Raw genomic sequence first — 6,843 nt, forward strand, 5'->3', positions numbered from 1 at the left:
AACCTACAGCAAGAATCTCATCTTTTTCTTTTACAATTTTCCTAATAAATTTTTTCATTTCGTCTAGTTCTTCTTGCTTCACCTTATCTTTTAACCACGAATGGTGCCTACATTAAACGATTGTGCGCAATAATTTTGACACGGTTTAAAATCGTAATCTCTGTACTGCCGCCTACATCGGCATAGAGGTAATAATGGTCTGCTGAGAAGTTCTCGCGCAATTGTGTTTCCAAGAGTAACTCTGCCTCCTGCTTACCCGAAATTATATTGATATCAATATTGGTTTCGTCTTTTATTTTTTTTACCAATGCCTTACCATTAGTCGCATCGCGCATGGCGCTAGTAGCCACTGCATAACAATGATTTACATCAAACACATTGAGCAAATGCTTGTAAGCCTGTATGGTTTCCATTAACTTTTTAGCTTTTGGCTTGCTAATTTCACCGTTATCAAAAACCTCGAAGCCCAAGCGCAAAGGCACCCGCACTAAACTTACTTTAGTAAAATCTGGACTACCATCAGTATATATTCTTACTTCCGAAATGAACAATCGCGCGGCATTGGAGCCAATATCTATAGCAGCTAATCGCATACACCTTCAAAGGTACGCTAGAACGTTTGAACATAAAACCCCGCACTGAGCGGGGCTGTGTCTTCTGTAAATATATAGAGATTAAACCAGCATACAGAAGTCTAATTTAAATGAATAGCAAAGAAAATATGGGAGTATTACTTAAATGTTATCTGGCGATTACCAAAATGCTACCAAAGCGATAATTCATTGACCCAATTATATGGTTTCAATAAAAAACTTATTCTGTTAAGTGTATTCTACACAAAGGCGTTTTTTTGATAAGCTTACCTTTACAAGCTAATATTGCATTCTAATAATTTAAAGGACCTATTATCTTATGGAATTTTACAATTCGTTCTTGGCAATGCACTCTAATGGTATATGTAATTTTCAATTATTGCTTTCTTAATTCTTAATCCAATTTTATTACTTGCCGTAGGCCCTACCGCTACTGGTTGGATTGTAATAGGTGAGTTTATATTTACCCTGGCAATGGCCTTAAAATGTTACCCTCTACAAAGTGGCGGTTTAATAGCATTTGAAGTCCTTTTATTACAACTAACCACCCCAGGCACTGTTTTTCACGAAATTGAAGGAAACCTCGAAGTTATCCTACTACTTGTGTTTATGGTAGCGGGTATCTATTTTATGAAGCCTTTGCTCATGTTCATATTTGGTAAAATCTTTTTGCGCATTCGCTCCAAAGTTGTTTTATCATTTTTGTTCTGCTTTTTGGCGGCATTTTTAAGCGCCTTTCTTGATGCCCTTACTGTTACGGCCGTGCTTATTAGTGTATTTGTAGGTTTTTATCAAGTGTATCATAAAGTAAGCTCTACCGATACCGATTTCGATGAGAGTGGCGTTTTGGATAGACAAGAATTGGGTGGAGAAACGCTCGAACAGTTTAGAAGTTTCTTAAGAAGCTTAGTAATGCATGGAGCTGTAGGAACGGCTCTTGGTGGGGTATGTACAATTGTGGGCGAACCTCACAATTTATTAATTGGAGATAAATTAGGCTGGGATTTTGTTCAATTTTTCACTGCAATGGCGCCTGTAACGATTCCAGTTTTAATAGCAGGTTTAGGCACCTGCATGCTTTTAGAAATCACTAAAACATTTGGCTTTGGAGAAAAGCTGCCCGATCAAGTACGCAATATTATAGAAGGATTTATTGAAGAAGAAGACAAAAGCAGAACGAAAAAAGAAAAATTTGCTTTGGTTGTGCAAGCGCTATCAGCTGTTTTCCTTATTGTAGCACTGGCACTACACTTAGCACCTGTGGGGCTTATCGGCTTGGCCATTATAATTATACAAACTGCTTTTACTGGCATATAAATGAACATGCTATTGGACGTGCCTTTGAGGAAGCGCTACCGTTTACTGCCTTGCTAGCTGTTTTCTTTGTTGTGGTGGGAATGATTCATGATCTACATCTTTTTAAGCCAATTATTCATTGGGTACTAGAACAAGATAAAGCCACACAACCTGCACTATTTTATGGAGCCAATGGACTTTTATCTATGATTAGCGACAATGTGTTTGTGGCTACTGTTTATATAAACGAGGTAGAAGCAGCCTTTCAGGCTCAATCTATAACTAGGCAAGAGTTTGAAACTTTAGCCATTGCTATCAATGCGGGTACCAATCTGCCTAGTGTTGCTACTCCAAATGGTCAGGCAGCCTTTTTGTTTTTGCTTACTTCTGCTTTAGCACCGGCTATCAGATTATCTTATGTTAGAATGATAAAAATGGCTCTTCCCTACACCATTGTTTTGGGAGGTCTAGGGCTTATAGGTATTTTGTACTTTTTATAAAACAGAGCGAAGCTTAACTCAGCTCTTTCATGCGCTTTTCTTTTGCGTCGCGCAAAAAGTCAGATGCAAAAATAAAATCATTGATGCCTTTGATTTTCGCTGAAAATAATCTCTTTATTATTACCCTCCCAGCCCTTTTTGCCTTGGTCAAGGTATAGAATATGGTCTCCGCTTTCTAGTACAGTATTCATATCATGAGTATTCACTACAGTAGTAATTTCATACTCTCTGGTTAAATCCATTATTAATTTATCAATGACTAAGCTCGTCTTAGGAATCTAAACCAGAGTTCGGTTCATCTACAAAAAAGATACTTAGGATTTAAAACAATGGCGCGTGCCAGAGGCCACACGATTTTTGCATACCTCCACTAAATTTCTGCAGGATACTTCTTATTGGCATCTTCATATTCACACGTGATAAAACATCATTGACAATCTTCTTTTTTTCGCCTAAATTATGATTGGTGAACATGTCTAAAGGAAAACGAATATTTTCTTCTACACTCATGCTATCAAACAATGCTGAACCTTGAAACAGCATTCCAATATTTTTACGGAGCTCTTTCTTTTCGTCCTTATCCATTTCAAGCAAATCCTTACCTTCAAATAAAATTTGACCTTTTTCAGGAGTAATCAACCCCTATCATGCTTTCATGAATACCGATTTACCACTACCACTAGTACCAATGATTAAATTCATTTTACTCTGATGCATTTGGCAACTAACACCTTGTAAAACAGTTTTTCCCGAAAAGGATTTTGTCAAATCTTTTACCTCAATCATAATTTTATAATAGCAATGCGGCTAAGCATAATCTGCAAGTAAATTAATACACAACTCACCACAACTGCTCGGGTAGATGAGCGCCCAATTTGTAGAGCCCCCCCTTTAACATAATAACCAAAATATGCAGATACAGAAGTTATAATAAATGCAAATACAAATGCCTTAATTAATCCAAAAAATAAATTAAACGGAACAAAGTCTAAGAGCAAGCCCATTTCAAACTGAGTAGGATTCAATATCCCACTTATTGTACCAGCCAAATAACCTCCAAAAATGCTCAGAAACATAGACAAAGTTATTAAACACGGAATTACGAATAAGGAAGCTAGAATTTTGGGTAAAATAAGAAAAGTATGAGTGTTAATACCCATTATTTCCAGTGCGTCAATTTGTTCACTTACGCGCATATTACCCAACTCACTTGCAATTTTGCTACCTACAACACCCGCCAAAACAATACAAGTAACCGTTGGCGAAAGCTCCAAAAATGTGCTATCTCGATAATTGTAGCGATTAGCTCTAAACCCACCTAGTGGACTAACTAATTGATAAGCAGTCTGAACAGTAGTTACTGCGCCTAAGAAAAGTGATATAATGATAACAATCCACAACGACCAACACCAATTTCTATTGCATTGGTGAAAAGCTCTTTCCAATAAACCCTAGAGCTTTCAGGGCGCCGAAACATTTTGTTTTAGCATGAGTAAATAGCGCCCAAAATGAGCTAAAAACCTATTATCATTCCTAATTCAAATGTAGCATTAAGTACTGAAAGATAGGAAGCTAAAAGATTATTTAACATTTGCTAACTACATAGATTATCAGATATTTGTTCTCAAAGCTTTTTTTTTATAAAAAACTTACCTACATTGCGCACTTAATATTTAATTAACGCTAATAATTTCAATTATATGCCAGTAAAAATAGATTACAAAGACAAACGGATCTAAAAAACGTCCATTTTATTTTATCGTAGCCGCTAACTCTCGCTCCCCGCGTGATGTAAGTTTATAGAAAAGTTAGGTACTTACAACCCTTTAACGGTGCCAGCTATATAGAATTAACCGCGAACGCGCTTTGCATTGGTTAAACAAAGGCGCTCAAACTACTCATACAACTAAAAGAATTCTTTCTTTTAAAGGTGTATTATACCTTAAGCATTTAATGCGTGGTGTAAGCTTAGGTTTATTTGATGAAGAAGCAGCAAAAGCAAAATTTGAAACATGGAACGAAGACCACGAAAAATTAGTTGCTGAGCGTCAAAGCAACCACAAAAAAGATAAAGATGCTAATAAGCAAAAGCCTATCGTTAAGAAAATTGACGTAGCGCCTACTGCTGAAGAAGTAGCAGCTGAAGTAGCTCAAGAAGAAGCTGTAGAGGCTGAAGCCCCTGCTGCTGAAGCAACAGAAGAAACTACAGCTCCTGCTGAAGAAGCAAAAGAACGAACCGCAGCTGAGGAAACTAAAGAAGTAACCCCGGCAAAAGAAGAGGAGGCTGCTCCTGCTGATGAAGAGAAAGAAGAAGCTGAATAGTTTCTATATAAATTTTACAGTTAAACCTCGAACCTTGGTTCGAGGTTTTTTATTTTTACAACCTATGAAAAAAATACTTAGTGCGTTATCGATTATTTTATGTCTGACTGTTTTCTCATGCGAAAATGAAATGCAAGAGCAAGCTACTTCCGTACCTGAAAAAATAGAAGGGTATGAGATTTATGATGCCGACAGTTTAGGGTTTTCATTAATGCACCCGGAGTTTTTTGAGGCAAGAACTTATATAAACCCTCGTATCCCCTTGGCTTTTTACGAAGCATCAGTAGACAGTATCAACTACCTCTTTAGGCCCAATGTGCTTTTTTTAATAGAAGATATACCACCTGTGCAAGTATCATTTGCCGAGTATATGCAATCCAGCAAAACAGAGTTAAACATATTAATGAAAAATAAAAATCCAAATTTTACTATATACGGTGGCGATAGTTTAAACATTGACAATGTAGCAGTAGGAACTTATAAATTTGATACTCCAAAAGATGACAGCACAACCTTCACCAGTAAAATGTATATTGCTAAACAAAAAAATAGAGCTGTACAGATAAACTGTACTACACTCAAAGAAAAATTTGAAGCCTATGAAGGCATTTTTGATCAAATGATTTCATCTATAAAATTTAAAAATAAAGTAATGAAATATTTAGCACTTGGCGATAGCTACACCATTGGAGAGCTTGTAAAAAGCGAAGAGAATTTCCCGAACCAAACAGTACGTATACTAAAACAAAAAGGAGTACAAATTACACTTGATAAAATAATAGCTGTAACTGGCTGGACAACCTCCGAACTGAATGAAGCCATTGCCAAGGAAAAACCAACGGATGATTATGACTGGTTACCTTGCTCATAGGCTTAAATAACCATATCGTGGGCAGGAACTCAAGCGCTATGAACAAGAATTTTATAACTTATTGAGTCAAAGTATACTATTTGCTAACGGACGTGCATCTCGTGTAATAGTAGTTTCAATTCCTGATTGGGGTATGACTCCGTTTAACACCAAAAGAAATATTGCTCAAACCTCTAAAGAAATAGATGCCTACAATGAAATCAACAAAAAGTATGCGGAGCATTTTGGCTGCAGATATGTAGATATTACATCACTTACAAGAAAATATGCTCAAGACGAAGAGTATCTTACCCAAGATAAATTGCACCTCACGGGCAAAATGTATCAACTCTGGGCAGAGCAAATTGCTGATATTATTACGGATAACTCTTAGTCAGTTGGATAAATACGAGCCGTACCAGATAAAGGGTAAAAAATAGTATAAAGAAAAACGCTGCTGATACTAAAACCAATCGTTCTTTCTTCTTAACGAGAGCATAAATAGACAAGACTAAAACTGTAAAAAAACAACTGCATGCTGCAGCTTGTAATAACATATAGTTTTCCTTACTTAGATTGTAGAACTTATTCATTTGTACACCTATACTTGTAGTATCCGTTAAGAGCTGATATGTATCCCAACCGAAAGCGACAAAGCAAATGCCGCCAATAAAAACAGTTTGAAAACCCAATAACCAAGAGTACCATTTCATAGCTTAGGTAATTGAATCAAAAATTTGATCAATTTTCGCTTTGGGCAATATTCTCTGAGCTTGTGTACCCTTAGCTATAATTCTATCTCCAACTCTTGCTTCAAAAGAATTTACAATTTCACCATTTTCTTTTGCTTCATCAAAGGTGGCAGTAAAACTAACTTCCTCTCCTACAAATGCAGGAGACTTATGATTAATATTTATGGCAAACCTATTCCTTCTTCAAACCCCCTCTTTCATTTCCAAAACAATAACGGCCGCCCACTCTGCTCGCGGCACAAAGCAAAAGTGGAGTACACTTCATGTACGACTCCACTTTCAAACTGTGCGATGTCCTGTGCAGACACCACAATACTATATTGTTTTTGATCTCCTTTTTTAAAGGGATTTACCATTTACTTTAAATATTTAAAGTTCGTCTTAGGCGTGATTTTTTAAAGCGCGCCACATAAAGCTCACACCAATTTCGACATCGTCTTTATGAACCGTTTAAACCGTAGTTCATATTTGCGTAAGGCAAAGATATGAGTGCGCTCGGCACAAAAAGCCATTGCTAAAACGCAAATGCA

Source organism: Penaeus japonicus, unplaced genomic scaffold (genome assembly GCF_977035675.1).
Source record: "Penaeus japonicus unplaced genomic scaffold, GWHDUDI00000001_assembly GWHDUDI00000013, whole genome shotgun sequence".
NCBI classification, from domain to species: Eukaryota; Metazoa; Arthropoda; class Malacostraca; order Decapoda; family Penaeidae; genus Penaeus; species Penaeus japonicus.